The following is a 25996-nucleotide window of genomic DNA, read 5'->3' as shown; positions in this document are numbered from 1 at the left end:
ACCTCTTATCGAGGCACCTAACTGTGGTCAACAAAGCTGGAGGACTGCAAGACATTGCCACGGGGGTTGAATGCAGCTAACCACACTGCTTAGTGTCCTAACAGCGGAGACAGGTTCAAAAAAAAAAAAAAAAAAAGATGGGTATGATTCCTGCTTAGGGTGCAGGAGGTCCCGGGTTCAAATCCCGGACGAGCCCTCGCGTTTTGTGCAAACTGATCGCACGTCAGTGGCTGAGTCAGCGCAAAAAGCTCGCCGTCAATATCAAACGAATTTCTTATTCGACGTGAGCAATTGACACTCTGGTCCGACGCGTGAAGGCGATTACGAAGGTTTCGGGTACAGATGGTAGCGGATGCATGTTAGTAAGTCTTGCTTAAAGTGATGAAAAAGTGTTTCCGCCCGGGATCGAACCGGGGACCTTCTGCGTGTTAGGCAGACGTGATAACCGCTACACCACGGAAACTGCTTGTGTGCACCTTACTTCACAGACAACTTGTAGTGATGTTATGATCGTAACTAAAAAATTCAATAAATGTGGTACTTGCAAAACGAGGGGACATGCAGCAGATCCACACACGAAGTGGCTCATTGGAGGACAATACGACATAGGCAGGAAAATACTGTTCCCGCCCGGGATCGAACCGGGGACCTTCTGCGTGTGAAGCAGACGTGATAACCGCTACACTACGGAAACGACGGACCCGACGAGTCCATCCTTTTTCACTCAAACTTGCCTCAGCCTTTCTATCGTCGGCGAATGCACACACGACAGATCTAATGTCAGCCTGGAACCCATCACAGCCGAGGGCTCAAGAAGTCTTCGGGGTGCTCGAGAGGGTGTCTGCCGTAGCACCCTTAACGAGATAGCGGCGTTTCGCGCGGTCGTTATTGCAAGTCATATCAGCAAAAGCAATCACTTTCTCAGCAGCAGGCAGTGCGAGCCCAGCGGCAGCTCTACATGAGGGTACCGATAGCCCAGGAGGGCCGCCCCCATCCCGCCAGCGTACACGAGACTTCAGGGCACCCTGGACGACATCGAGGGACTGGAGTAATTGGCAATCGCCGTGTCATAGGGCTCGTTGGTCTAGGGGTATGATTCCTGCTTGTGTAGAAGGTCCCGGGTTCAAATCCCGGACGAGCCCAAGTATTTTGTGCAAACTGATCGCACGTCAGTGGCTGAGTCAGCGCAAAAAGCTCGCCGTCAATATCAAAAGAACTTCTTATTCGATGTGAACAATTGACACTCTGGTCCGACGCGTTAAAAAAAAAAAAAAAAAAAAAAAAAAGTGGCTAGGGTACCTGGCTCTCACCCAGGAGGAACGGGTTCGATTCCCGGTACCGGAAATGCGCATTTTGTTGCTCCTCTTATGCGACTTGGCCCGACTTAGCTCGACTGACGCTACGCTGACGCTTGCAGAAAACTACGTTAAGTACGATTCGTGGTAACAAGTGACGGCGAGAGCGATGCGACACCTGTCCACCTCTTATCGAGGCACCTAACTGTGGTCAACAAAGCTGGAGGACTGCAAGACATTGCCACGGGGGTTGAATGCAGCTAACCACACTGCTTAGTGTCCTAACAGCGGAGACAGGTTCAAAAAAAAAAAAAAAAAAAAGATGGGTATGATTCCTGCTTAGGGTGCAGGAGGTCCCGGGTTCAAATCCCGGACGAGCCCTCGCGTTTTGTGCAAACTGATCGCACGTCAGTGGCTGAGTCAGCGCAAAAAGCTCGCCGTCAATATCAAACGAATTTCTTATTCGACGTGAGCAATTGACACTCTGGTCCGACGCGTGAAGGCGATTACGAAGGTTTCGGGTACAGATGGTAGCGGATGCATGTTAGTAAGTCTTGCTTAAAGTGATGAAAAAGTGTTTCCGCCCGGGATCGAACCGGGGACCTTCTGCGTGTTTGGTAGACGTGATAACCGCTACACCACGGAAACTGCTTGTGTGCGCCGTACTTCACAGACAACTTGTAGTGATGTTGCCATCGTAACTAAAAAATTCAATAAATGTGGTACTTGCAAAACGAAGGGACATGCAGCAGATCCACACACGACGTGGCTCATTGGAGGACAATACGACACAGGCAGAATAATACTGTTCCCGCCCGGGATCGAACCGGGGACCCTCTGCGCGTGAAGCAGACGTGATAACCGCTATACTGCGGAATCGACGGACCAGAGGAGTCCATCCTTGTTCAGTCCAACTTGCCGCAGCCTTTCTCTCGTCCGCGAATGCACATACGACAGTTCTTTTGTCAGCCTGGAACCCATCACAGCCGAGGGCTCAAGAAGTCTTCGGGGTGCTCGAGAGGGTGTCTGCCGTAGCACCCCTAACGAGATAGCGGCGTTTCGCGCAGTCGTTATTGCAAGTCATATCAGCAAAAGCAATCACTTTCTCAGCAGCAGGCAGTGCGAGCCCAGCGGCAGCTCTAAATGAGGGTACCGATAGCCCAGGAGGGCCGCCCCCATCCCGCCAGCGTACACGAGACTTCCAGGGCACCCTGGACGACATCGAGGGACTGGAGTAATTGGCAATCGCCGTGTCATAGGGCTCGTTGGTCTAGGGGTATGATTCCTGCTTGTGTAGAAGGTCCCGGGTTCAAATCCCGGACGAGCCCAAGTATTTTGTGCAAACTGATCGCACGTCAGTGGCTGAGTCAGCGCAAAAAGCTCGCCGTCAATATCAAAAGAACTTCTTATTCGATGTGAACAATTGACACTCTGGTCCGACGCGTTAAAAAAAAAAAAAAAAAAAAAAAAGTGGCTAGGGTACCTGGCTCTCACCCAGGAGGAACGGGTTCGATTCCCGGTACCGGAAATGCGCATTTTGTTGCTCCTCTTATGCGACTTGGCCCGACTTAGCTCGACTGACGCTACGCTGACGCTTGCAGAAAACTACGTTAAGTACGATTCGTGGTAACAAGTGACGGCGAGAGCGATGCGACACCTGTCCACCTCTTATCGAGGCACCTAACTGTGGTCAACAAAGCTGGAGGACTGCAAGACATTGCCACGGGGGTTGAATGCAGCTAACCACACTGCTTAGTGTCCTAACAGCGGAGACAGGTTCAAAAAAAAAAAAAAAAAAAAAGATGGGTATGATTCCTGCTTAGGGTGCAGGAGGTCCCGGGTTCAAATCCCGGACGAGCCCTCGCGTTTTGTGCAAACTGATCGCACGTCAGTGGCTGAGTCAGCGCAAAAAGCTCGCCGTCAATATCAAACGAATTTCTTATTCGACGTGAGCAATTGACACTCTGGTCCGACGCGTGAAGGCGATTACGAAGGTTTCGGGTACAGATGGTAGCGGATGCATGTTAGTAAGTCTTGCTTAAAGTGATGAAAAAGTGTTTCCGCCCGGGATCGAACCGGGGACCTTCTGCGTGTTAGGCAGACGTGATAACCGCTACACCACGGAAACTGCTTGTGTGCACCTTACTTCACAGACAACTTGTAGTGATGTTATGATCGTAACTAAAAAATTCAATAAATGTGGTACTTGCAAAACGAGGGGACATGCAGCAGATCCACACACGAAGTGGCTCATTGGAGGACAATACGACATAGGCAGGAAAATACTGTTCCCGCCCGGGATCGAACCGGGGACCTTCTGCGTGTGAAGCAGACGTGATAACCGCTACACTACGGAAACGACGGACCCGACGAGTCCATCCTTTTTCACTCAAACTTGCCTCAGCCTTTCTATCGTCGGCGAATGCACACACGACAGATCTAATGTCAGCCTGGAACCCATCACAGCCGAGGGCTCAAGAAGTCTTCGGGGTGCTCGAGAGGGTGTCTGCCGTAGCACCCTTAACGAGATAGCGGCGTTTCGCGCGGTCGTTATTGCAAGTCATATCAGCAAAAGCAATCACTTTCTCAGCAGCAGGCAGTGCGAGCCCAGCGGCAGCTCTACATGAGGGTACCGATAGCCCAGGAGGGCCGCCCCCATCCCGCCAGCGTACACGAGACTTCCAGGGCACCCTGGACGACATCGAGGGACTGGAGTAATTGGCAATCGCCGTGTCATAGGGCTCGTTGGTCTAGGGGTATGATTCCTGCTTAGCGTGCAGAAGGTCCCGGGTTCAAATCCCGAACGAGCCCTAGCGTTTTGTGCAAACTGATCGCACGTCAGTGGCTGAGTCAGCGCAAAAAGCTCGCCGTCAATATCAAATGAACTTCTTATTCGATGTGAACAATTGACACTCTGGTCCGACGCGTTAAAAAAAAAAAAAAAAAAAAAAAGTGGCTAGGGTACCTGGCTCTCACCCAGGAGGAACGGGTTCGATTCCCGGTACCGGAAATGCGCATTTTGTTGCTCCTCTTATGCGACTTGGCCCGACTTAGCTCGACTGACGCTACGCTGACGCTTGCAGAAAACTACGTTAAGTACGATTCGTGGTAACAAGTGACGGCGAGAGCGATGCGACACCTGTCCACCTCTTATCGAGGCACCTAACTGTGGTCAACAAAGCTGGAGGACTGCAAGACATTGCCACGGGGGTTGAATGCAGCTAACCACACTGCTTAGTGTCCTAACAGCGGAGACAGGTTCAAAAAAAAAAAAAAAAAAAAGATGGGTATGATTCCTGCTTAGGGTGCAGGAGGTCCCGGGTTCAAATCCCGGACGAGCCCTCGCGTTTTGTGCAAACTGATCGCACGTCAGTGGCTGAGTCAGCGCAAAAAGCTCGCCGTCAATATCAAACGAATTTCTTATTCGACGTGAGCAATTGACACTCTGGTCCGACGCGTGAAGGCGATTACGAAGGTTTCGGGTACAGATGGTAGCGGATGCATGTTAGTAAGTCTTGCTTAAAGTGATGAAAAAGTGTTTCCGCCCGGGATCGAACCGGGGACCTTCTGCGTGTTAGGCAGACGTGATAACCGCTACACCACGGAAACTGCTTGTGTGCACCTTACTTCACAGACAACTTGTAGTGATGTTATGATCGTAACTAAAAAATTCAATAAATGTGGTACTTGCAAAACGAGGGGACATGCAGCAGATCCACACACGAAGTGGCTCATTGGAGGACAATACGACATAGGCAGGAAAATACTGTTCCCGCCCGGGATCGAACCGGGGACCTTCTGCGTGTGAAGCAGACGTGATAACCGCTACACTACGGAAACGACGGACCCGACGAGTCCATCCTTTTTCACTCAAACTTGCCTCAGCCTTTCTATCGTCGGCGAATGCACACACGACAGATCTAATGTCAGCCTGGAACCCATCACAGCCGAGGGCTCAAGAAGTCTTCGGGGTGCTCGAGAGGGTGTCTGCCGTAGCACCCCTAACGAGATAGCGGCGTTTCGCGCAGTCGTTATTGCAAGTCATATCAGCAAAAGCAATCACTTTCTCAGCAGCAGGCAGTGCGAGCCCAGCGGCAGCTCTAAATGAGGGTACCGATAGCCCAGGAGGGCCGCCCCCATCCCGCCAGCGTACACGAGACTTCCAGGGCACCCTGGACGACATCGAGGGACTGGAGTAATTGGCAATCGCCGTGTCATAGGGCTCGTTGGTCTAGGGGTATGATTCCTGCTTGTGTAGAAGGTCCCGGGTTCAAATCCCGGACGAGCCCAAGTATTTTGTGCAAACTGATCGCACGTCAGTGGCTGAGTCAGCGCAAAAAGCTCGCCGTCAATATCAAAAGAACTTCTTATTCGATGTGAACAATTGACACTCTGGTCCGACGCGTTAAAAAAAAAAAAAAAAAAAAAAGTGGCTAGGGTACCTGGCTCTCACCCAGGAGGAACGGGTTCGATTCCCGGTACCGGAAATGCGCATTTTGTTGCTCCTCTTATGCGACTTGGCCCGACTTAGCTCGACTGACGCTACGCTGACGCTTGCAGAAAACTACGTTAAGTACGATTCGTGGTAACAAGTGACGGCGAGAGCGATGCGACACCTGTCCACCTCTTATCGAGGCACCTAACTGTGGTCAACAAAGCTGGAGGACTGCAAGACATTGCCACGGGGGTTGAATGCAGCTAACCACACTGCTTAGTGTCCTAACAGCGGAGACAGGTTCAAAAAAAAAAAAAAAAAAAAGATGGGTATGATTCCTGCTTAGGGTGCAGGAGGTCCCGGGTTCAAATCCCGGACGAGCCCTCGCGTTTTGTGCAAACTGATCGCACGTCAGTGGCTGAGTCAGCGCAAAAAGCTCGCCGTCAATATCAAACGAATTTCTTATTCGACGTGAGCAATTGACACTCTGGTCCGACGCGTGAAGGCGATTACGAAGGTTTCGGGTACAGATGGTAGCGGATGCATGTTAGTAAGTCTTGCTTAAAGTGATGAAAAAGTGTTTCCGCCCGGGATCGAACCGGGGACCTTCTGCGTGTTTGGTAGACGTGATAACCGCTACACCACGGAAACTGCTTGTGTGCGCCGTACTTCACAGACAACTTGTAGTGATGTTGCCATCGTAACTAAAAAATTCAATAAATGTGGTACTTGCAAAACGAAGGGACATGCAGCAGATCCACACACGACGTGGCTCATTGGAGGACAATACGACACAGGCAGAATAATACTGTTCCCGCCCGGGATCGAACCGGGGACCCTCTGCGCGTGAAGCAGACGTGATAACCGCTATACTGCGGAATCGACGGACCAGAGGAGTCCATCCTTGTTCAGTCCAACTTGCCGCAGCCTTTCTCTCGTCCGCGAATGCACATACGACAGTTCTTTTGTCAGCCTGGAACCCATCACAGCCGAGGGCTCAAGAAGTCTTCGGGGTGCTCGAGAGGGTGTCTGCCGTAGCACCCCTAACGAGATAGCGGCGTTTCGCGCAGTCGTTATTGCAAGTCATATCAGCAAAAGCAATCACTTTCTCAGCAGCAGGCAGTGCGAGCCCAGCGGCAGCTCTAAATGAGGGTACCGATAGCCCAGGAGGGCCGCCCCCATCCCGCCAGCGTACACGAGACTTCCAGGGCACCCTGGACGACATCGAGGGACTGGAGTAATTGGCAATCGCCGTGTCATAGGGCTCGTTGGTCTAGGGGTATGATTCCTGCTTGTGTAGAAGGTCCCGGGTTCAAATCCCGGACGAGCCCAAGTATTTTGTGCAAACTGATCGCACGTCAGTGGCTGAGTCAGCGCAAAAAGCTCGCCGTCAATATCAAAAGAACTTCTTATTCGATGTGAACAATTGACACTCTGGTCCGACGCGTTAAAAAAAAAAAAAAAAAAAAAGTGGCTAGGGTACCTGGCTCTCACCCAGGAGGAACGGGTTCGATTCCCGGTACCGGAAATGCGCATTTTGTTGCTCCTCTTATGCGACTTGGCCCGACTTAGCTCGACTGACGCTACGCTGACGCTTGCAGAAAACTACGTTAAGTACGATTCGTGGTAACAAGTGACGGCGAGAGCGATGCGACACCTGTCCACCTCTTATCGAGGCACCTAACTGTGGTCAACAAAGCTGGAGGACTGCAAGACATTGCCACGGGGGTTGAATGCAGCTAACCACACTGCTTAGTGTCCTAACAGCGGAGACAGGTTCAAAAAAAAAAAAAAAAAAAAGATGGGTATGATTCCTGCTTAGGGTGCAGGAGGTCCCGGGTTCAAATCCCGGACGAGCCCTCGCGTTTTGTGCAAACTGATCGCACGTCAGTGGCTGAGTCAGCGCAAAAAGCTCGCCGTCAATATCAAACGAATTTCTTATTCGACGTGAGCAATTGACACTCTGGTCCGACGCGTGAAGGCGATTACGAAGGTTTCGGGTACAGATGGTAGCGGATGCATGTTAGTAAGTCTTGCTTAAAGTGATGAAAAAGTGTTTCCGCCCGGGATCGAACCGGGGACCTTCTGCGTGTTAGGCAGACGTGATAACCGCTACACCACGGAAACTGCTTGTGTGCACCTTACTTCACAGACAACTTGTAGTGATGTTATGATCGTAACTAAAAAATTCAATAAATGTGGTACTTGCAAAACGAGGGGACATGCAGCAGATCCACACACGAAGTGGCTCATTGGAGGACAATACGACATAGGCAGGAAAATACTGTTCCCGCCCGGGATCGAACCGGGGACCTTCTGCGTGTGAAGCAGACGTGATAACCGCTACACTACGGAAACGACGGACCCGACGAGTCCATCCTTTTTCACTCAAACTTGCCTCAGCCTTTCTATCGTCGGCGAATGCACACACGACAGATCTAATGTCAGCCTGGAACCCATCACAGCCGAGGGCTCAAGAAGTCTTCGGGGTGCTCGAGAGGGTGTCTGCCGTAGCACCCTTAACGAGATAGCGGCGTTTCGCGCGGTCGTTATTGCAAGTCATATCAGCAAAAGCAATCACTTTCTCAGCAGCAGGCAGTGCGAGCCCAGCGGCAGCTCTACATGAGGGTACCGATAGCCCAGGAGGGCCGCCCCCATCCCGCCAGCGTACACGAGACTTCCAGGGCACCCTGGACGACATCGAGGGACTGGAGTAATTGGCAATCGCCGTGTCATAGGGCTCGTTGGTCTAGGGGTATGATTCCTGCTTGTGTAGAAGGTCCCGGGTTCAAATCCCGGACGAGCCCAAGTATTTTGTGCAAACTGATCGCACGTCAGTGGCTGAGTCAGCGCAAAAAGCTCGCCGTCAATATCAAAAGAACTTCTTATTCGATGTGAACAATTGACACTCTGGTCCGACGCGTTAAAAAAAAAAAAAAAAAAAAAAAAAGTGGCTAGGGTACCTGGCTCTCACCCAGGAGGAACGGGTTCGATTCCCGGTACCGGAAATGCGCATTTTGTTGCTCCTCTTATGCGACTTGGCCCGACTTAGCTCGACTGACGCTACGCTGACGCTTGCAGAAAACTACGTTAAGTACGATTCGTGGTAACAAGTGACGGCGAGAGCGATGCGACACCTGTCCACCTCTTATCGAGGCACCTAACTGTGGTCAACAAAGCTGGAGGACTGCAAGACATTGCCACGGGGGTTGAATGCAGCTAACCACACTGCTTAGTGTCCTAACAGCGGAGACAGGTTCAAAAAAAAAAAAAAAAAAAAGATGGGTATGATTCCTGCTTAGGGTGCAGGAGGTCCCGGGTTCAAATCCCGGACGAGCCCTCGCGTTTTGTGCAAACTGATCGCACGTCAGTGGCTGAGTCAGCGCAAAAAGCTCGCCGTCAATATCAAACGAATTTCTTATTCGACGTGAGCAATTGACACTCTGGTCCGACGCGTGAAGGCGATTACGAAGGTTTCGGGTACAGATGGTAGCGGATGCATGTTAGTAAGTCTTGCTTAAAGTGATGAAAAAGTGTTTCCGCCCGGGATCGAACCGGGGACCTTCTGCGTGTTTGGTAGACGTGATAACCGCTACACCACGGAAACTGCTTGTGTGCGCCGTACTTCACAGACAACTTGTAGTGATGTTGCCATCGTAACTAAAAAATTCAATAAATGTGGTACTTGCAAAACGAAGGGACATGCAGCAGATCCACACACGACGTGGCTCATTGGAGGACAATACGACACAGGCAGAATAATACTGTTCCCGCCCGGGATCGAACCGGGGACCCTCTGCGCGTGAAGCAGACGTGATAACCGCTATACTGCGGAATCGACGGACCAGAGGAGTCCATCCTTGTTCAGTCCAACTTGCCGCAGCCTTTCTCTCGTCCGCGAATGCACATACGACAGTTCTTTTGTCAGCCTGGAACCCATCACAGCCGAGGGCTCAAGAAGTCTTCGGGGTGCTCGAGAGGGTGTCTGCCGTAGCACCCCTAACGAGATAGCGGCGTTTCGCGCAGTCGTTATTGCAAGTCATATCAGCAAAAGCAATCACTTTCTCAGCAGCAGGCAGTGCGAGCCCAGCGGCAGCTCTAAATGAGGGTACCGATAGCCCAGGAGGGCCGCCCCCATCCCGCCAGCGTACACGAGACTTCCAGGGCACCCTGGACGACATCGAGGGACTGGAGTAATTGGCAATCGCCGTGTCATAGGGCTCGTTGGTCTAGGGGTATGATTCCTGCTTGTGTAGAAGGTCCCGGGTTCAAATCCCGGACGAGCCCAAGTATTTTGTGCAAACTGATCGCACGTCAGTGGCTGAGTCAGCGCAAAAAGCTCGCCGTCAATATCAAAAGAACTTCTTATTCGATGTGAACAATTGACACTCTGGTCCGACGCGTTAAAAAAAAAAAAAAAAAAAAAAAGTGGCTAGGGTACCTGGCTCTCACCCAGGAGGAACGGGTTCGATTCCCGGTACCGGAAATGCGCATTTTGTTGCTCCTCTTATGCGACTTGGCCCGACTTAGCTCGACTGACGCTACGCTGACGCTTGCAGAAAACTACGTTAAGTACGATTCGTGGTAACAAGTGACGGCGAGAGCGATGCGACACCTGTCCACCTCTTATCGAGGCACCTAACTGTGGTCAACAAAGCTGGAGGACTGCAAGACATTGCCACGGGGGTTGAATGCAGCTAACCACACTGCTTAGTGTCCTAACAGCGGAGACAGGTTCAAAAAAAAAAAAAAAAAAAAAGATGGGTATGATTCCTGCTTAGGGTGCAGGAGGTCCCGGGTTCAAATCCCGGACGAGCCCTCGCGTTTTGTGCAAACTGATCGCACGTCAGTGGCTGAGTCAGCGCAAAAAGCTCGCCGTCAATATCAAACGAATTTCTTATTCGACGTGAGCAATTGACACTCTGGTCCGACGCGTGAAGGCGATTACGAAGGTTTCGGGTACAGATGGTAGCGGATGCATGTTAGTAAGTCTTGCTTAAAGTGATGAAAAAGTGTTTCCGCCCGGGATCGAACCGGGGACCTTCTGCGTGTTAGGCAGACGTGATAACCGCTACACCACGGAAACTGCTTGTGTGCACCTTACTTCACAGACAACTTGTAGTGATGTTATGATCGTAACTAAAAAATTCAATAAATGTGGTACTTGCAAAACGAGGGGACATGCAGCAGATCCACACACGAAGTGGCTCATTGGAGGACAATACGACATAGGCAGGAAAATACTGTTCCCGCCCGGGATCGAACCGGGGACCTTCTGCGTGTGAAGCAGACGTGATAACCGCTACACTACGGAAACGACGGACCCGACGAGTCCATCCTTTTTCACTCAAACTTGCCTCAGCCTTTCTATCGTCGGCGAATGCACACACGACAGATCTAATGTCAGCCTGGAACCCATCACAGCCGAGGGCTCAAGAAGTCTTCGGGGTGCTCGAGAGGGTGTCTGCCGTAGCACCCTTAACGAGATAGCGGCGTTTCGCGCGGTCGTTATTGCAAGTCATATCAGCAAAAGCAATCACTTTCTCAGCAGCAGGCAGTGCGAGCCCAGCGGCAGCTCTACATGAGGGTACCGATAGCCCAGGAGGGCCGCCCCCATCCCGCCAGCGTACACGAGACTTCCAGGGCACCCTGGACGACATCGAGGGACTGGAGTAATTGGCAATCGCCGTGTCATAGGGCTCGTTGGTCTAGGGGTATGATTCCTGCTTAGCGTGCAGAAGGTCCCGGGTTCAAATCCCGAACGAGCCCTAGCGTTTTGTGCAAACTGATCGCACGTCAGTGGCTGAGTCAGCGCAAAAAGCTCGCCGTCAATATCAAATGAACTTCTTATTCGATGTGAACAATTGACACTCTGGTCCGACGCGTTAAAAAAAAAAAAAAAAAAAAAAAGTGGCTAGGGTACCTGGCTCTCACCCAGGAGGAACGGGTTCGATTCCCGGTACCGGAAATGCGCATTTTGTTGCTCCTCTTATGCGACTTGGCCCGACTTAGCTCGACTGACGCTACGCTGACGCTTGCAGAAAACTACGTTAAGTACGATTCGTGGTAACAAGTGACGGCGAGAGCGATGCGACACCTGTCCACCTCTTATCGAGGCACCTAACTGTGGTCAACAAAGCTGGAGGACTGCAAGACATTGCCACGGGGGTTGAATGCAGCTAACCACACTGCTTAGTGTCCTAACAGCGGAGACAGGTTCAAAAAAAAAAAAAAAAAAAAGATGGGTATGATTCCTGCTTAGGGTGCAGGAGGTCCCGGGTTCAAATCCCGGACGAGCCCTCGCGTTTTGTGCAAACTGATCGCACGTCAGTGGCTGAGTCAGCGCAAAAAGCTCGCCGTCAATATCAAACGAATTTCTTATTCGACGTGAGCAATTGACACTCTGGTCCGACGCGTGAAGGCGATTACGAAGGTTTCGGGTACAGATGGTAGCGGATGCATGTTAGTAAGTCTTGCTTAAAGTGATGAAAAAGTGTTTCCGCCCGGGATCGAACCGGGGACCTTCTGCGTGTTAGGCAGACGTGATAACCGCTACACCACGGAAACTGCTTGTGTGCACCTTACTTCACAGACAACTTGTAGTGATGTTATGATCGTAACTAAAAAATTCAATAAATGTGGTACTTGCAAAACGAGGGGACATGCAGCAGATCCACACACGAAGTGGCTCATTGGAGGACAATACGACATAGGCAGGAAAATACTGTTCCCGCCCGGGATCGAACCGGGGACCTTCTGCGTGTGAAGCAGACGTGATAACCGCTACACTACGGAAACGACGGACCCGACGAGTCCATCCTTTTTCACTCAAACTTGCCTCAGCCTTTCTATCGTCGGCGAATGCACACACGACAGATCTAATGTCAGCCTGGAACCCATCACAGCCGAGGGCTCAAGAAGTCTTCGGGGTGCTCGAGAGGGTGTCTGCCGTAGCACCCTTAACGAGATAGCGGCGTTTCGCGCGGTCGTTATTGCAAGTCATATCAGCAAAAGCAATCACTTTCTCAGCAGCAGGCAGTGCGAGCCCAGCGGCAGCTCTACATGAGGGTACCGATAGCCCAGGAGGGCCGCCCCCATCCCGCCAGCGTACACGAGACTTCCAGGGCACCCTGGACGACATCGAGGGACTGGAGTAATTGGCAATCGCCGTGTCATAGGGCTCGTTGGTCTAGGGGTATGATTCCTGCTTAGCGTGCAGAAGGTCCCGGGTTCAAATCCCGAACGAGCCCTAGCGTTTTGTGCAAACTGATCGCACGTCAGTGGCTGAGTCAGCGCAAAAAGCTCGCCGTCAATATCAAATGAACTTCTTATTCGATGTGAACAATTGACACTCTGGTCCGACGCGTTAAAAAAAAAAAAAAAAAAAAAAAAAGTGGCTAGGGTACCTGGCTCTCACCCAGGAGGAACGGGTTCGATTCCCGGTACCGGAAATGCGCATTTTGTTGCTCCTCTTATGCGACTTGGCCCGACTTAGCTCGACTGACGCTACGCTGACGCTTGCAGAAAACTACGTTAAGTACGATTCGTGGTAACAAGTGACGGCGAGAGCGATGCGACACCTGTCCACCTCTTATCGAGGCACCTAACTGTGGTCAACAAAGCTGGAGGACTGCAAGACTTTGCCACGGGGGTTGAATGCAGCTAACCACACTGCTTAGTGTCCTAACAGCGGAGACAGGTTCAAAAAAAAAAAAAAAAAAAAAAAAAAAAAAAAAAAAAAAAAAAAGATGGGTATGATTCCTGCTTAGGGTGCAGGAGGTCCCGGGTTCAAATCCCGGACGAGCCCTAGCGTTTTGTGCAAACTGATCGCACGTCAGTGGCTGAGTCAGCGCAAAAAGCTCGCCGTCAATATCAAATGAATTTCTTATTCGATGTGAGCAATTGACACTCGGGTCCGACGCGTGAAGGCGATTACGAAGGCTTCGGGTACAGATGGTAGCAGATGCATGTTAGTACGTCTTGCTTAAAGTGATGAAAAAGTATTTCCGCCCGGGATCGAACCGGGGACCTTCTGCGTGTTAGGCAGACGTGATAACCGCTACACCACGGAAACTGCTTGTGTGCACCTTACTTCACAGACAACTTGTAGTGATGTTATGATCGTAACTAAAAAATTCAATAAATGTGGTACTTGCAAAACGAGGGGACATGCAGCAGATCCACACACGAAGTGGCTCATTGGAGGACAATACGACATAGGCAGGAAAATACTGTTCCCGCCCGGGATCGAACCGGGGACCTTCTGCGTGTGAAGCAGACGTGATAACCGCTACACTACGGAAACGACGGACCCGACGAGTCCATCCATTTTCACTCAAACTTGCCTCAGCCTTTCTATCGTCGGCGAATGCACACACGACAGATCTAATGTCAGCCTGGAACCCATCACAGCCGAGGGCTCAAGAAGTCTTCGGGGTGCTCGAGAGGGTGTCTGCCGTAGCACCCCTAACGAGATAGCGGCGTTTCGCGCAGTCGTTATTGCAAGTCATATCAGCAAAAGCAATCACTTTCTCAGCAGCAGGCAGTGCGAGCCCAGCGGCAGCTCTACATGAGGGTACCGATAGCCCAGGAGGGCCGCCCCCATCCCGCCAGCGTACACGAGACTTCCAGGGCACCCTGGACGACATCGAGGGACTGGAGTAATTGGCAATCGCCGTGTCATAGGGCTCGTTGGTCTAGGGGTATGATTCCTGCTTGTGTAGAAGGTCCCGGGTTCAAATCCCGGACGAGCCCAAGTATTTTGTGCAAACTGATCGCACGTCAGTGGCTGAGTCAGCGCAAAAAGCTCGCCGTCAATATCAAAAGAACTTCTTATTCGATGTGAACAATTGACACTCTGGTCCGACGCGTTAAAAAAAAAAAAAAAAAAAAAAAAGTGGCTAGGGTACCTGGCTCTCACCCAGGAGGAACGGGTTCGATTCCCGGTACCGGAAATGCGCATTTTGTTGCTCCTCTTATGCGACTTGGCCCGACTTAGCTCGACTGACGCTACGCTGACGCTTGCAGAAAACTACGTTAAGTACGATTCGTGGTAACAAGTGACGGCGAGAGCGATGCGACACCTGTCCACCTCTTATCGAGGCACCTAACTGTGGTCAACAAAGCTGGAGGACTGCAAGACATTGCCACGGGGGTTGAATGCAGCTAACCACACTGCTTAGTGTCCTAACAGCGGAGACAGGTTCAAAAAAAAAAAAAAAAAAAGATGGGTATGATTCCTGCTTAGGGTGCAGGAGGTCCCGGGTTCAAATCCCGGACGAGCCCTCGCGTTTTGTGCAAACTGATCGCACGTCAGTGGCTGAGTCAGCGCAAAAAGCTCGCCGTCAATATCAAACGAATTTCTTATTCGACGTGAGCAATTGACACTCTGGTCCGACGCGTGAAGGCGATTACGAAGGTTTCGGGTACAGATGGTAGCGGATGCATGTTAGTAAGTCTTGCTTAAAGTGATTAAAAAGTGTTTCCGCCCGGGATCGAACCGGGGACCTTCTGCGTGTTTGGTAGACGTGATAACCGCTACACCACGGAAACTGCTTGTGTGCGCCCTACTTCACAGACAACTTGTAGTGATGTTGCCATCGTAACTAAAAAATTCAATAAATGTGGTACTTGCAAAACGAAGGGACATGCAGCAGATCCACACACGACGTGGCTCATTGGAGGACAATACGACACAGGCAGAATAATACTGTTCCCGCCCGGGATCGAACCGGGGACCCTCTGCGCGTGAAGCAGACGTGATAACCGCTATACTGCGGAATCGACGGACCAGAGGAGTCCATCCTTGTTCACTCCAACTTGCCGCAGCCTTTCTCTCGTCCGCGAATGCACATACGACAGTTCTTTTGTCAGCCTGGAACCCATCACAGCCGAGGGCTCAAGAAGTCTTCGGGGTGCTCGAGAGGGTGTCTGCCGTAGCACCCCTAACGAGATAGCGGCGTTTCGCGCAGTCGTTATTGCAAGTCATATCAGCAAAAGCAATCACTTTCTCAGCAGCAGGCAGTGCGAGCCCAGCGGCAGCTCTACATGAGGGTACCGATAGCCCAGGAGGGCCGCCCCCATCCCGCCAGCGTACACGAGACTTCCAGGGCACCCTGGACGACATCGAGGGACTGGAGTAATTGGCAATCGCCGTGTCATAGGGCTCGTTGGTCTAGGGGTATGATTCCTGCTTGTGTAGAAGGTCCCGGGTTCAAATCCCGGACGAGCCCAAGTATTTTGTGCAAACTGATCGCACGTCAGTGGCTGAGTCAGCGCAAAAAGCTCGCCGTCAATATCAAAAGAACTTCTTATTCGATGTGAACAATTGACACTCTGGTCCGACGCGTTAAAAAAAAAAAAAAAAAAAAAAAAAAGTGGCTAGGGTACCTGGCTCTCACCCAGGAGGAACGGGTTCGATTCCCGGTACCGGAAATGCGCATTTTGTTGCTCCTCTTATGCGACTTGGCCCGACTTAGCTCGACTGACGCTACGCTGACGCTTGCAGAAAACTACGTTAAGTACGATTCGTGGTAACAAGTGACGGCGAGAGCGATGCGACACCTGTCCACCTCTTATCGAGGCACCTAACTGTGGTCAACAAAGCTGGAGGACTGCAAGACATTGCCACGGGGGTTGAATGCAGCTAACCACACTGCTTAGTGTCCTAACAGCGGAGACAGGTTCAAAAAAAAAAAAAAAAAAAAGATGGGTATGATTCCTGCTTAGGGTGCAGGAGGTCCCGGGTTCAAATCCCGGACGAGCCCTCGCGTTTTGTGCAAACTGATCGCACGTCAGTGGCTGAGTCAGCGCAAAAAGCTCGCCGTCAATATCAAACGAATTTCTTATTCGACGTGAGCAATTGACACTCTGGTCCGACGCGTGAAGGCGATTACGAAGGTTTCGGGTACAGATGGTAGCGGATGCATGTTAGTAAGTCTTGCTTAAAGTGATGAAAAAGTGTTCCGCCCGGGATCGAACCGGGGACCTTCTGCGTGTTTGGTAGACGTGATAACCGCTACACCACGGAAACTGCTTGTGTGCGCCGTACTTCACAGACAACTTGTAGTGATGTTGCCATCGTAACTAAAAAATTCAATAAATGTGGTACTTGCAAAACGAAGGGACATGCAGCAGATCCACACACGACGTGGCTCATTGGAGGACAATACGACACAGGCAGAATAATACTGTTCCCGCCCGGGATCGAACCGGGGACCCTCTGCGCGTGAAGCAGACGTAATAACCGCTATACTGCGGAATCGACGGACCAGAGGAGTCCATCCTTGTTCACTCCAACTTGCCGCAGCCTTTCTCTCGTCCGCGAATGCACATACGACAGTTCTTTTGTCAGCCTGGAACCCATCACAGCCGAGGGCTCAAGAAGTCTTCGGGGTGCTCGAGAGGGTGTCTGCCGTAGCACCCCTAACGAGATAGCGGCGTTTCGCGCAGTCGTTATTGCAAGTCATATCAGCAAAAGCAATCACTTTCTCAGCAGCAGGCAGTGCGAGCCCAGCGGCAGCTCTACATGAGGGTACCGATAGCCCAGGAGGGCCGCCCCCATCCCGCCAGCGTACACGAGACTTCCAGGGCACCCTGGACGACATCGAGGGACTGGAGTAATTGGCAATCGCCGTGTCATAGGGCTCGTTGGTCTAGGGGTATGATTCCTGCTTGTGTAGAAGGTCCCGGGTTCAAATCCCGGACGAGCCCAAGTATTTTGTGCAAACTGATCGCACGTCAGTGGCTGAGTCAGCGCAAAAAGCTCGCCGTCAATATCAAAAGAACTTCTTATTCGATGTGAACAATTGACACTCTGGTCCGACGCGTTAAAAAAAAAAAAAAAAAAAAAAAAAAAGTGGCTAGGGTACCTGGCTCTCACCCAGGAGGAACGGGTTCGATTCCCGGTACCGGAAATGCGCATTTTGTTGCTCCTCTTATGCGACTTGGCCCGACTTAGCTCGACTGACGCTACGCTGACGCTTGCAGAAAACTACGTTAAGTACGATTCGTGGTAACAAGTGACGGCGAGAGCGATGCGACACCTGTCCACCTCTTATCGAGGCACCTAACTGTGGTCAACAAAGCTGGAGGACTGCAAGACATTGCCACGGGGGTTGAATGCAGCTAACCACACTGCTTAGTGTCCTAACAGCGGAGACAGGTTCAAAAAAAAAAAAAAAAAAAAGATGGGTATGATTCCTGCTTAGGGTGCAGGAGGTCCCGGGTTCAAATCCCGGACGAGCCCTCGCGTTTTGTGCAAACTGATCGCACGTCAGTGGCTGAGTCAGCGCAAAAAGCTCGCCGTCAATATCAAACGAATTTCTTATTCGACGTGAGCAATTGACACTCTGGTCCGACGCGTGAAGGCGATTACGAAGGTTTCGGGTACAGATGGTAGCGGATGCATGTTAGTAAGTCTTGCTTAAAGTGATGAAAAAGTGTTTCCGCCCGGGATCGAACCGGGGACCTTCTGCGTGTTTGGTAGACGTGATAACCGCTACACCACGGAAACTGCTTGTGTGCGCCGTACTTCACAGACAACTTGTAGTGATGTTGCCATCGTAACTAAAAAATTCAATAAATGTGGTACTTGCAAAACGAAGGGACATGCAGCAGATCCACACACGACGTGGCTCATTGGAGGACAATACGACACAGGCAGAATAATACTGTTCCCGCCCGGGATCGAACCGGGGACCCTCTGCGCGTGAAGCAGACGTGATAACCGCTATACTGCGGAATCGACGGACCAGAGGAGTCCATCCTTGTTCACTCCAACTTGCCGCAGCCTTTCTCTCGTCCGCGAATGCACATACGACAGTTCTTTTGTCAGCCTGGAACCCATCACAGCCGAGGGCTCAAGAAGTCTTCGGGGTGCTCGAGAGGGTGTCTGCCGTAGCACCCCTAACGAGATAGCGGCGTTTCGCGCAGTCGTTATTGCAAGTCATATCAGCAAAAGCAATCACTTTCTCAGCAGCAGGCAGTGCGAGCCCAGCGGCAGCTCTACATGAGGGTACCGATAGCCCAGGAGGGCCGCCCCCATCCCGCCAGCGTACACGAGACTTCCAGGGCACCCTGGACGACATCGAGGGACTGGAGTAATTGGCAATCGCCGTGTCATAGGGCTCGTTGGTCTAGGGGTATGATTCCTGCTTGTGTAGAAGGTCCCGGGTTCAAATCCCGGACGAGCCCAAGTATTTTGTGCAAACTGATCGCACGTCAGTGGCTGAGTCAGCGCAAAAAGCTCGCCGTCAATATCAAAAGAACTTCTTATTCGATGTGAACAATTGACACTCTGGTCCGACGCGTTAAAAAAAAAAAAAAAAAAAAAAAAAAGTGGCTAGGGTACCTGGCTCTCACCCAGGAGGAACGGGTTCGATTCCCGGTACCGGAAATGCGCATTTTGTTGCTCCTCTTATGCGACTTGGCCCGACTTAGCTCGACTGACGCTACGCTGACGCTTGCAGAAAACTACGTTAAGTACGATTCGTGGTAACAAGTGACGGCGAGAGCGATGCGACACCTGTCCACCTCTTATCGAGGCACCTAACTGTGGTCAACAAAGCTGGAGGACTGCAAGACATTGCCACGGGGGTTGAATGCAGCTAACCACACTGCTTAGTGTCCTAACAGCGGAGACAGGTTCAAAAAAAAAAAAAAAAAAAAGATGGGTATGATTCCTGCTTAGGGTGCAGGAGGTCCCGGGTTCAAATCCCGGACGAGCCCTCGCGTTTTGTGCAAACTGATCGCACGTCAGTGGCTGAGTCAGCGCAAAAAGCTCGCCGTCAATATCAAACGAATTTCTTATTCGACGTGAGCAATTGACACTCTGGTCCGACGCGTGAAGGCGATTACGAAGGTTTCGGGTACAGATGGTAGCGGATGCATGTTAGTAAGTCTTGCTTAAAGTGATGAAAAAGTGTTTCCGCCCGGGATCGAACCGGGGACCTTCTGCGTGTTTGGTAGACGTGATAACCGCTACACCACGGAAACTGCTTGTGTGCGCCGTACTTCACAGACAACTTGTAGTGATGTTGCCATCGTAACTAAAAAATTCAATAAATGTGGTACTTGCAAAACGAAGGGACATGCAGCAGATCCACACACGACGTGGCTCATTGGAGGACAATACGACACAGGCAGAATAATACTGTTCCCGCCCGGGATCGAACCGGGGACCCTCTGCGCGTGAAGCAGACGTGATAACCGCTATACTGCGGAATCGACGGACCAGAGGAGTCCATCCTTGTTCACTCCAACTTGCCGCAGCCTTTCTCTCGTCCGCGAATGCACATACGACAGTTCTTTTGTCAGCCTGGAACCCATCACAGCCGAGGGCTCAAGAAGTCTTCGGGGTGCTCGAGAGGGTGTCTGCCGTAGCACCCCTAACGAGATAGCGGCGTTTCGCGCAGTCGTTATTGCAAGTCATATCAGCAAAAGCAATCACTTTCTCAGCAGCAGGCAGTGCGAGCCCAGCGGCAGCTCTACATGAGGGTACCGATAGCCCAGGAGGGCCGCCCCCATCCCGCCAGCGTACACGAGACTTCCAGGGCACCCTGGACGACATCGAGGGACTGGAGTAATTGGCAATCGCCGTGTCATAGGGCTCGTTGGTCTAGGGGTATGATTCCTGCTTAGCGTGCAGAAGGTCCCGGGTTCAAATCCCGAACGAGCCCTAGCGTTTTGTGCAAACTGATCGCACGTCAGTGGCTGAGTCAGCGCAAAAAGCTCGCCGTCAATATCAAAAGAACTTCTTATTCGATGTGAACAATTGACACTCTGGTCCGACGCGTTAAAAAAAAAAAAAAAAAAAAAAAAAGTGGCTAGGGTACCTGGCTCTCACCCAGGAGGAACGGGTTCGATTCCCGGTACCGGAAATGCGCATTTTGTTGCTCCTCTTATGCGACTTGGCCCGACTTAGCTCGACTGACGCTACGCTGACGCTTGCAGAAAACTACGTTAAGTACGATTCGTGGTAACAAGTGACGGCGAGAGCGATGCGACACCTGTCCACCTCTTATCGAGGCACCTAACTGTGGTCAACAAAGCTGGAGGACTGCAAGACATTGCCACGGGGGTTGAATGCAGCTAACCACACTGCTTAGTGTCCTAACAGCGGAGACAGGTTCAAAAAAAAAAAAAAAAAAAAGATGGGTATGATTCCTGCTTAGGGTGCAGGAGGTCCCGGGTTCAAATCCCGGACGAGCCCTCGCGTTTTGTGCAAACTGATCGCACGTCAGTGGCTGAGTCAGCGCAAAAAGCTCGCCGTCAATATCAAACGAATTTCTTATTCGACGTGAGCAATTGACACTCTGGTCCGACGCGTGAAGGCGATTACGAAGGTTTCGGGTACAGATGGTAGCGGATGCATGTTAGTAAGTCTTGCTTAAAGTGATGAAAAAGTGTTTCCGCCCGGGATCGAACCGGGGACCTTCTGCGTGTTTGGTAGACGTGATAACCGCTACACCACGGAAACTGCTTGTGTGCGCCGTACTTCACAGACAACTTGTAGTGATGTTGCCATCGTAACTAAAAAATTCAATAAATGTGGTACTTGCAAAACGAAGGGACATGCAGCAGATCCACACACGACGTGGCTCATTGGAGGACAATACGACACAGGCAGAATAATACTGTTCCCGCCCGGGATCGAACCGGGGACCCTCTGCGCGTGAAGCAGACGTGATAACCGCTATACTGCGGAATCGACGGACCAGAGGAGTCCATCCTTGTTCACTCCAACTTGCCGCAGCCTTTCTCTCGTCCGCGAATGCACATACGACAGTTCTTTTGTCAGCCTGGAACCCATCACAGCCGAGGGCTCAAGAAGTCTTCGGGGTGCTCGAGAGGGTGTCTGCCGTAGCACCCCTAACGAGATAGCGGCGTTTCGCGCAGTCGTTATTGCAAGTCATATCAGCAAAAGCAATCACTTTCTCAGCAGCAGGCAGTGCGAGCCCAGCGGCAGCTCTACATGAGGGTACCGATAGCCCAGGAGGGCCGCCCCCATCCCGCCAGCGTACACGAGACTTCCAGGGCACCCTGGACGACATCGAGGGACTGGAGTAATTGGCAATCGCCGTGTCATAGGGCTCGTTGGTCTAGGGGTATGATTCCTGCTTGTGTAGAAGGTCCCGGGTTCAAATCCCGGACGAGCCCAAGTATTTTGTGCAAACTGATCGCACGTCAGTGGCTGAGTCAGCGCAAAAAGCTCGCCGTCAATATCAAAAGAACTTCTTATTCGATGTGAACAATTGACACTCTGGTCCGACGCGTTAAAAAAAAAAAAAAAAAAAAAAAAAAAAGTGGCTAGGGTACCTGGCTCTCACCCAGGAGGAACGGGTTCGATTCCCGGTACCGGAAATGCGCATTTTGTTGCTCCTCTTATGCGACTTGGCCCGACTTAGCTCGACTGACGCTACGCTGACGCTTGCAGAAAACTACGTTAAGTACGATTCGTGGTAACAAGTGACGGCGAGAGCGATGCGACACCTGTCCACCTCTTATCGAGGCACCTAACTGTGGTCAACAAAGCTGGAGGACTGCAAGACATTGCCACGGGGGTTGAATGCAGCTAACCACACTGCTTAGTGTCCTAACAGCGGAGACAGGTTCAAAAAAAAAAAAAAAAAAAAGATGGGTATGATTCCTGCTTAGGGTGCAGGAGGTCCCGGGTTCAAATCCCGGACGAGCCCTCGCGTTTTGTGCAAACTGATCGCACGTCAGTGGCTGAGTCAGCGCAAAAAGCTCGCCGTCAATATCAAACGAATTTCTTATTCGACGTGAGCAATTGACACTCTGGTCCGACGCGTGAAGGCGATTACGAAGGTTTCGGGTACAGATGGTAGCGGATGCATGTTAGTAAGTCTTGCTTAAAGTGATGAAAAAGTGTTTCCGCCCGGGATCGAACCGGGGACCTTCTGCGTGTTTGGTAGACGTGATAACCGCTACACCACGGAAACTGCTTGTGTGCGCCGTACTTCACAGACAACTTGTAGTGATGTTGCCATCGTAACTAAAAAATTCAATAAATGTGGTACTTGCAAAACAAAGGGACATGCAGCAGATCCACACACGACGTGGCTCATTGGAGGACAATACGACACAGGCAGAATAATACTGTTCCCGCCCGGGATCGAACCGGGGACCCTCTGCGCGTGAAGCAGACGTGATAACCGCTATACTGCGGAATCGACGGACCAGAGGAGTCCATCCTTGTTCACTCCAACTTGCCGCAGCCTTTCTCTCGTCCGCGAATGCACATACGACAGTTCTTTTGTCAGCCTGGAACCCATCACAGCCGAGGGCTCAAGAAGTCTTCGGGGTGCTCGAGAGGGTGTCTGCCGTAGCACCCCTAACGAGATAGCGGCGTTTCGCGCAGTCGTTATTGCAAGTCATATCAGCAAAAGCAATCACTTTCTCAGCAGCAGGCAGTGCGAGCCCAGCGGCAGCTCTACATGAGGGTACCGATAGCCCAGGAGGGCCGCCCCCATCCCGCCAGCGTACACGAGACTTCCAGGGCACCCTGGACGACATCGAGGGACTGGAGTAATTGGCAATCGCCGTGTCATAGGGCTCGTTGGTCTAGGGGTATGATTCCTGCTTGTGTAGAAGGTCCCGGGTTCAAATCCCGGACGAGCCCAAGTATTTTGTGCAAACTGATCGCACGTCAGTGGCTGAGTCAGCGCAAAAAGCTCGCCGTCAATATCAAAAGAACTTCTTATTCGATGTGAACAATTGACACTCTGGTCCGACGCGTTAAAAAAAAAAAAAAAAAAAAAAAAAGTGGCTAGGGTACCTGGCTCTCACCCAGGAGGAACGGGTTCGATTCCCGGTACCGGAAATGCGCATTTTGTTGCTCCTCTTATGCGACTTGGCCCGACTTAGCTCGACTGACGCTACGCTGACGCTTGCAGAAAACTACGTTAAGTACGATTCGTGGTAACAAGTGACGGCGAGAGCGATGCGACACCTGTCCACCTCTTATCGAGGCACCTAACTGTGGTCAACAAAGCTGGAGGACTGCAAGACATTGCCACGGGGGTTGAATGCAGCTAACCACACTGCTTAGTGTCCTAACAGCGGAGACAGGTTCAAAAAAAAAAAAAAAAAAAAGATGGGTATGATTCCTGCTTAGGGTGCAGGAGGTCCCGGGTTCAAATCCCGGACGAGCCCTCGCGTTTTGTGCAAACTGATCGCACGTCAGTGGCTGAGTCAGCGCAAAAAGCTCGCCGTCAATATCAAACGAATTTCTTATTCGACGTGAGCAATTGACACTCTGGTCCGACGCGTGAAGGCGATTACGAAGGTTTCGGGTACAGATGGTAGCGGATGCATGTTAGTAAGTCTTGCTTAAAGTGATGAAAAAGTGTTTCCGCCCGGGATCGAACCGGGGACCTTCTGCGTGTTTGGTAGACGTGATAACCGCTACACCACGGAAACTGCTTGTGTGCGCCGTACTTCACAGACAACTTGTAGTGATGTTGCCATCGTAACTAAAAAATTCAATAAATGTGGTACTTGCAAAACGAAGGGACATGCAGCAGATCCACACACGACGTGGCTCATTGGAGGACAATACGACACAGGCAGAATAATACTGTTCCCGCCCGGGATCGAACCGGGGACCCTCTGCGCGTGAAGCAGACGTGATAACCGCTATACTGCGGAATCGACGGACCAGAGGAGTCCATCCTTGTTCACTCCAACTTGCCGCAGCCTTTCTCTCGTCCGCGAATGCACATACGACAGTTCTTTTGTCAGCCTGGAACCCATCACAGCCGAGGGCTCAAGAAGTCTTCGGGGTGCTCGAGAGGGTGTCTGCCGTAGCACCCCTAACGAGATAGCGGCGTTTCGCGCAGTCGTTATTGCAAGTCATATCAGCAAAAGCAATCACTTTCTCAGCAGCAGGCAGTGCGAGCCCAGCGGCAGCTCTACATGAGGGTACCGATAGCCCAGGAGGGCCGCCCCCATCCCGCCAGCGTACACGAGACTTCCAGGGCACCCTGGACGACATCGAGGGACTGGAGTAATTGGCAATCGCCGTGTCATAGGGCTCGTTGGTCTAGGGGTATGATTCCTGCTTGTGTAGAAGGTCCCGGGTTCAAATCCCGGACGAGCCCAAGTATTTTGTGCAAACTGATCGCACGTCAGTGGCTGAGTCAGCGCAAAAAGCTCGCCGTCAATATCAAAAGAACTTCTTATTCGATGTGAACAATTGACACTCTGGTCCGACGCGTTAAAAAAAAAAAAAAAAAAAAAAAAGTGGCTAGGGTACCTGGCTCTCACCCAGGAGGAACGGGTTCGATTCCCGGTACCGGAAATGCGCATTTTGTTGCTCCTCTTATGCGACTTGGCCCGACTTAGCTCGACTGACGCTACGCTGACGCTTGCAGAAAACTACGTTAAGTACGATTCGTGGTAACAAGTGACGGCGAGAGCGATGCGACACCTGTCCACCTCTTATCGAGGCACCTAACTGTGGTCAACAAAGCTGGAGGACTGCAAGACATTGCCACGGGGGTTGAATGCAGCTAACCACACTGCTTAGTGTCCTAACAGCGGAGACAGGTTCAAAAAAAAAAAAAAAAAAAAGATGGGTATGATTCCTGCTTAGGGTGCAGGAGGTCCCGGGTTCAAATCCCGGACGAGCCCTCGCGTTTTGTGCAAACTGATCGCACGTCAGTGGCTGAGTCAGCGCAAAAAGCTCGCCGTCAATATCAAACGAATTTCTTATTCGACGTGAGCAATTGACACTCTGGTCCGACGCGTGAAGGCGATTACGAAGGTTTCGGGTACAGATGGTAGCGGATGCATGTTAGTAAGTCTTGCTTAAAGTGATGAAAAAGTGTTTCCGCCCGGGATCGAACCGGGGACCTTCTGCGTGTTTGGTAGACGTGATAACCGCTACACCACGGAAACTGCTTGTGTGCGCCGTACTTCACAGACAACTTGTAGTGATGTTGCCATCGTAACTAAAAAATTCAATAAATGTGGTACTTGCAAAACGAAGGGACATGCAGCAGATCCACACACGACGTGGCTCATTGGAGGACAATACGACACAGGCAGAATAATACTGTTCCCGCCCGGGATCGAACCGGGGACCCTCTGCGCGTGAAGCAGACGTGATAACCGCTATACTGCGGAATCGACGGACCAGAGGAGTCCATCCTTGTTCACTCCAACTTGCCGCAGCCTTTCTCTCGTCCGCGAATGCACATACGACAGTTCTTTTGTCAGCCTGGAACCCATCACAGCCGAGGGC

The 25996-nt window shown here is 51.4% G+C and overlaps 28 non-coding genes across 28 annotated transcripts; 4 read left to right on the top strand and 24 right to left on the bottom strand.

Moving 5' to 3' along the window:
• Positions 1–390: 390 nt before the first annotated feature.
• On the bottom strand, positions 391–463 carry Trnav-aac. Its single transcript has one exon. It is a non-coding gene; the product is annotated as a tRNA-Val (tRNA).
• A 158-nt stretch (positions 464–621) lies between these two features.
• Trnav-cac lies at positions 622–694 on the bottom strand. Its single transcript has one exon. It is a non-coding gene; the product is annotated as a tRNA-Val (tRNA).
• Positions 695–1870: 1176 nt separating this feature from the next.
• Positions 1871–1943, bottom strand: Trnav-aac. Its single transcript has one exon. It is a non-coding gene; the product is annotated as a tRNA-Val (tRNA).
• A 1407-nt stretch (positions 1944–3350) lies between these two features.
• Trnav-aac lies at positions 3351–3423 on the bottom strand. The gene has a single exon. It is a non-coding gene; the product is annotated as a tRNA-Val (tRNA).
• A 158-nt stretch (positions 3424–3581) lies between these two features.
• Positions 3582–3654, bottom strand: Trnav-cac. The gene has a single exon. It is a non-coding gene; the product is annotated as a tRNA-Val (tRNA).
• A 380-nt stretch (positions 3655–4034) lies between these two features.
• On the top strand, positions 4035–4106 carry Trnaa-agc. The gene has a single exon. It is a non-coding gene; the product is annotated as a tRNA-Ala (tRNA).
• Positions 4107–4831: 725 nt separating this feature from the next.
• On the bottom strand, positions 4832–4904 carry Trnav-aac. The gene has a single exon. It is a non-coding gene; the product is annotated as a tRNA-Val (tRNA).
• A 158-nt stretch (positions 4905–5062) lies between these two features.
• Positions 5063–5135, bottom strand: Trnav-cac. Its single transcript has one exon. It is a non-coding gene; the product is annotated as a tRNA-Val (tRNA).
• A 1173-nt stretch (positions 5136–6308) lies between these two features.
• Positions 6309–6381, bottom strand: Trnav-aac. The gene has a single exon. It is a non-coding gene; the product is annotated as a tRNA-Val (tRNA).
• Positions 6382–7784: 1403 nt separating this feature from the next.
• On the bottom strand, positions 7785–7857 carry Trnav-aac. Its single transcript has one exon. It is a non-coding gene; the product is annotated as a tRNA-Val (tRNA).
• A 158-nt stretch (positions 7858–8015) lies between these two features.
• On the bottom strand, positions 8016–8088 carry Trnav-cac. The gene has a single exon. It is a non-coding gene; the product is annotated as a tRNA-Val (tRNA).
• Positions 8089–9264: 1176 nt separating this feature from the next.
• On the bottom strand, positions 9265–9337 carry Trnav-aac. Its single transcript has one exon. It is a non-coding gene; the product is annotated as a tRNA-Val (tRNA).
• Positions 9338–10743: 1406 nt separating this feature from the next.
• On the bottom strand, positions 10744–10816 carry Trnav-aac. Its single transcript has one exon. It is a non-coding gene; the product is annotated as a tRNA-Val (tRNA).
• Positions 10817–10974: 158 nt separating this feature from the next.
• Positions 10975–11047, bottom strand: Trnav-cac. Its single transcript has one exon. It is a non-coding gene; the product is annotated as a tRNA-Val (tRNA).
• A 380-nt stretch (positions 11048–11427) lies between these two features.
• Trnaa-agc lies at positions 11428–11499 on the top strand. Its single transcript has one exon. It is a non-coding gene; the product is annotated as a tRNA-Ala (tRNA).
• A 725-nt stretch (positions 11500–12224) lies between these two features.
• Trnav-aac lies at positions 12225–12297 on the bottom strand. Its single transcript has one exon. It is a non-coding gene; the product is annotated as a tRNA-Val (tRNA).
• A 158-nt stretch (positions 12298–12455) lies between these two features.
• Trnav-cac lies at positions 12456–12528 on the bottom strand. Its single transcript has one exon. It is a non-coding gene; the product is annotated as a tRNA-Val (tRNA).
• A 380-nt stretch (positions 12529–12908) lies between these two features.
• Positions 12909–12980, top strand: Trnaa-agc. The gene has a single exon. It is a non-coding gene; the product is annotated as a tRNA-Ala (tRNA).
• A 751-nt stretch (positions 12981–13731) lies between these two features.
• Trnav-aac lies at positions 13732–13804 on the bottom strand. The gene has a single exon. It is a non-coding gene; the product is annotated as a tRNA-Val (tRNA).
• A 158-nt stretch (positions 13805–13962) lies between these two features.
• On the bottom strand, positions 13963–14035 carry Trnav-cac. The gene has a single exon. It is a non-coding gene; the product is annotated as a tRNA-Val (tRNA).
• Positions 14036–15209: 1174 nt separating this feature from the next.
• On the bottom strand, positions 15210–15282 carry Trnav-aac. Its single transcript has one exon. It is a non-coding gene; the product is annotated as a tRNA-Val (tRNA).
• Positions 15283–18171: 2889 nt separating this feature from the next.
• On the bottom strand, positions 18172–18244 carry Trnav-aac. The gene has a single exon. It is a non-coding gene; the product is annotated as a tRNA-Val (tRNA).
• A 1408-nt stretch (positions 18245–19652) lies between these two features.
• On the bottom strand, positions 19653–19725 carry Trnav-aac. The gene has a single exon. It is a non-coding gene; the product is annotated as a tRNA-Val (tRNA).
• Positions 19726–20336: 611 nt separating this feature from the next.
• On the top strand, positions 20337–20408 carry Trnaa-agc. Its single transcript has one exon. It is a non-coding gene; the product is annotated as a tRNA-Ala (tRNA).
• Positions 20409–21135: 727 nt separating this feature from the next.
• Positions 21136–21208, bottom strand: Trnav-aac. Its single transcript has one exon. It is a non-coding gene; the product is annotated as a tRNA-Val (tRNA).
• A 1410-nt stretch (positions 21209–22618) lies between these two features.
• On the bottom strand, positions 22619–22691 carry Trnav-aac. The gene has a single exon. It is a non-coding gene; the product is annotated as a tRNA-Val (tRNA).
• A 1407-nt stretch (positions 22692–24098) lies between these two features.
• Trnav-aac lies at positions 24099–24171 on the bottom strand. The gene has a single exon. It is a non-coding gene; the product is annotated as a tRNA-Val (tRNA).
• Positions 24172–25577: 1406 nt separating this feature from the next.
• Trnav-aac lies at positions 25578–25650 on the bottom strand. Its single transcript has one exon. It is a non-coding gene; the product is annotated as a tRNA-Val (tRNA).
• Positions 25651–25996: the final 346 nt, after the last annotated feature.

Source organism: Schistocerca piceifrons, unplaced genomic scaffold, assembly GCF_021461385.2.
Source record: "Schistocerca piceifrons isolate TAMUIC-IGC-003096 unplaced genomic scaffold, iqSchPice1.1 HiC_scaffold_689, whole genome shotgun sequence".
Taxonomy (NCBI): Eukaryota; Metazoa; Arthropoda; class Insecta; order Orthoptera; family Acrididae; genus Schistocerca; species Schistocerca piceifrons.
The sequence above is the reverse complement of the archived record's forward strand: the minus strand, read 5'-3'. Positions and strand labels throughout refer to the sequence as shown.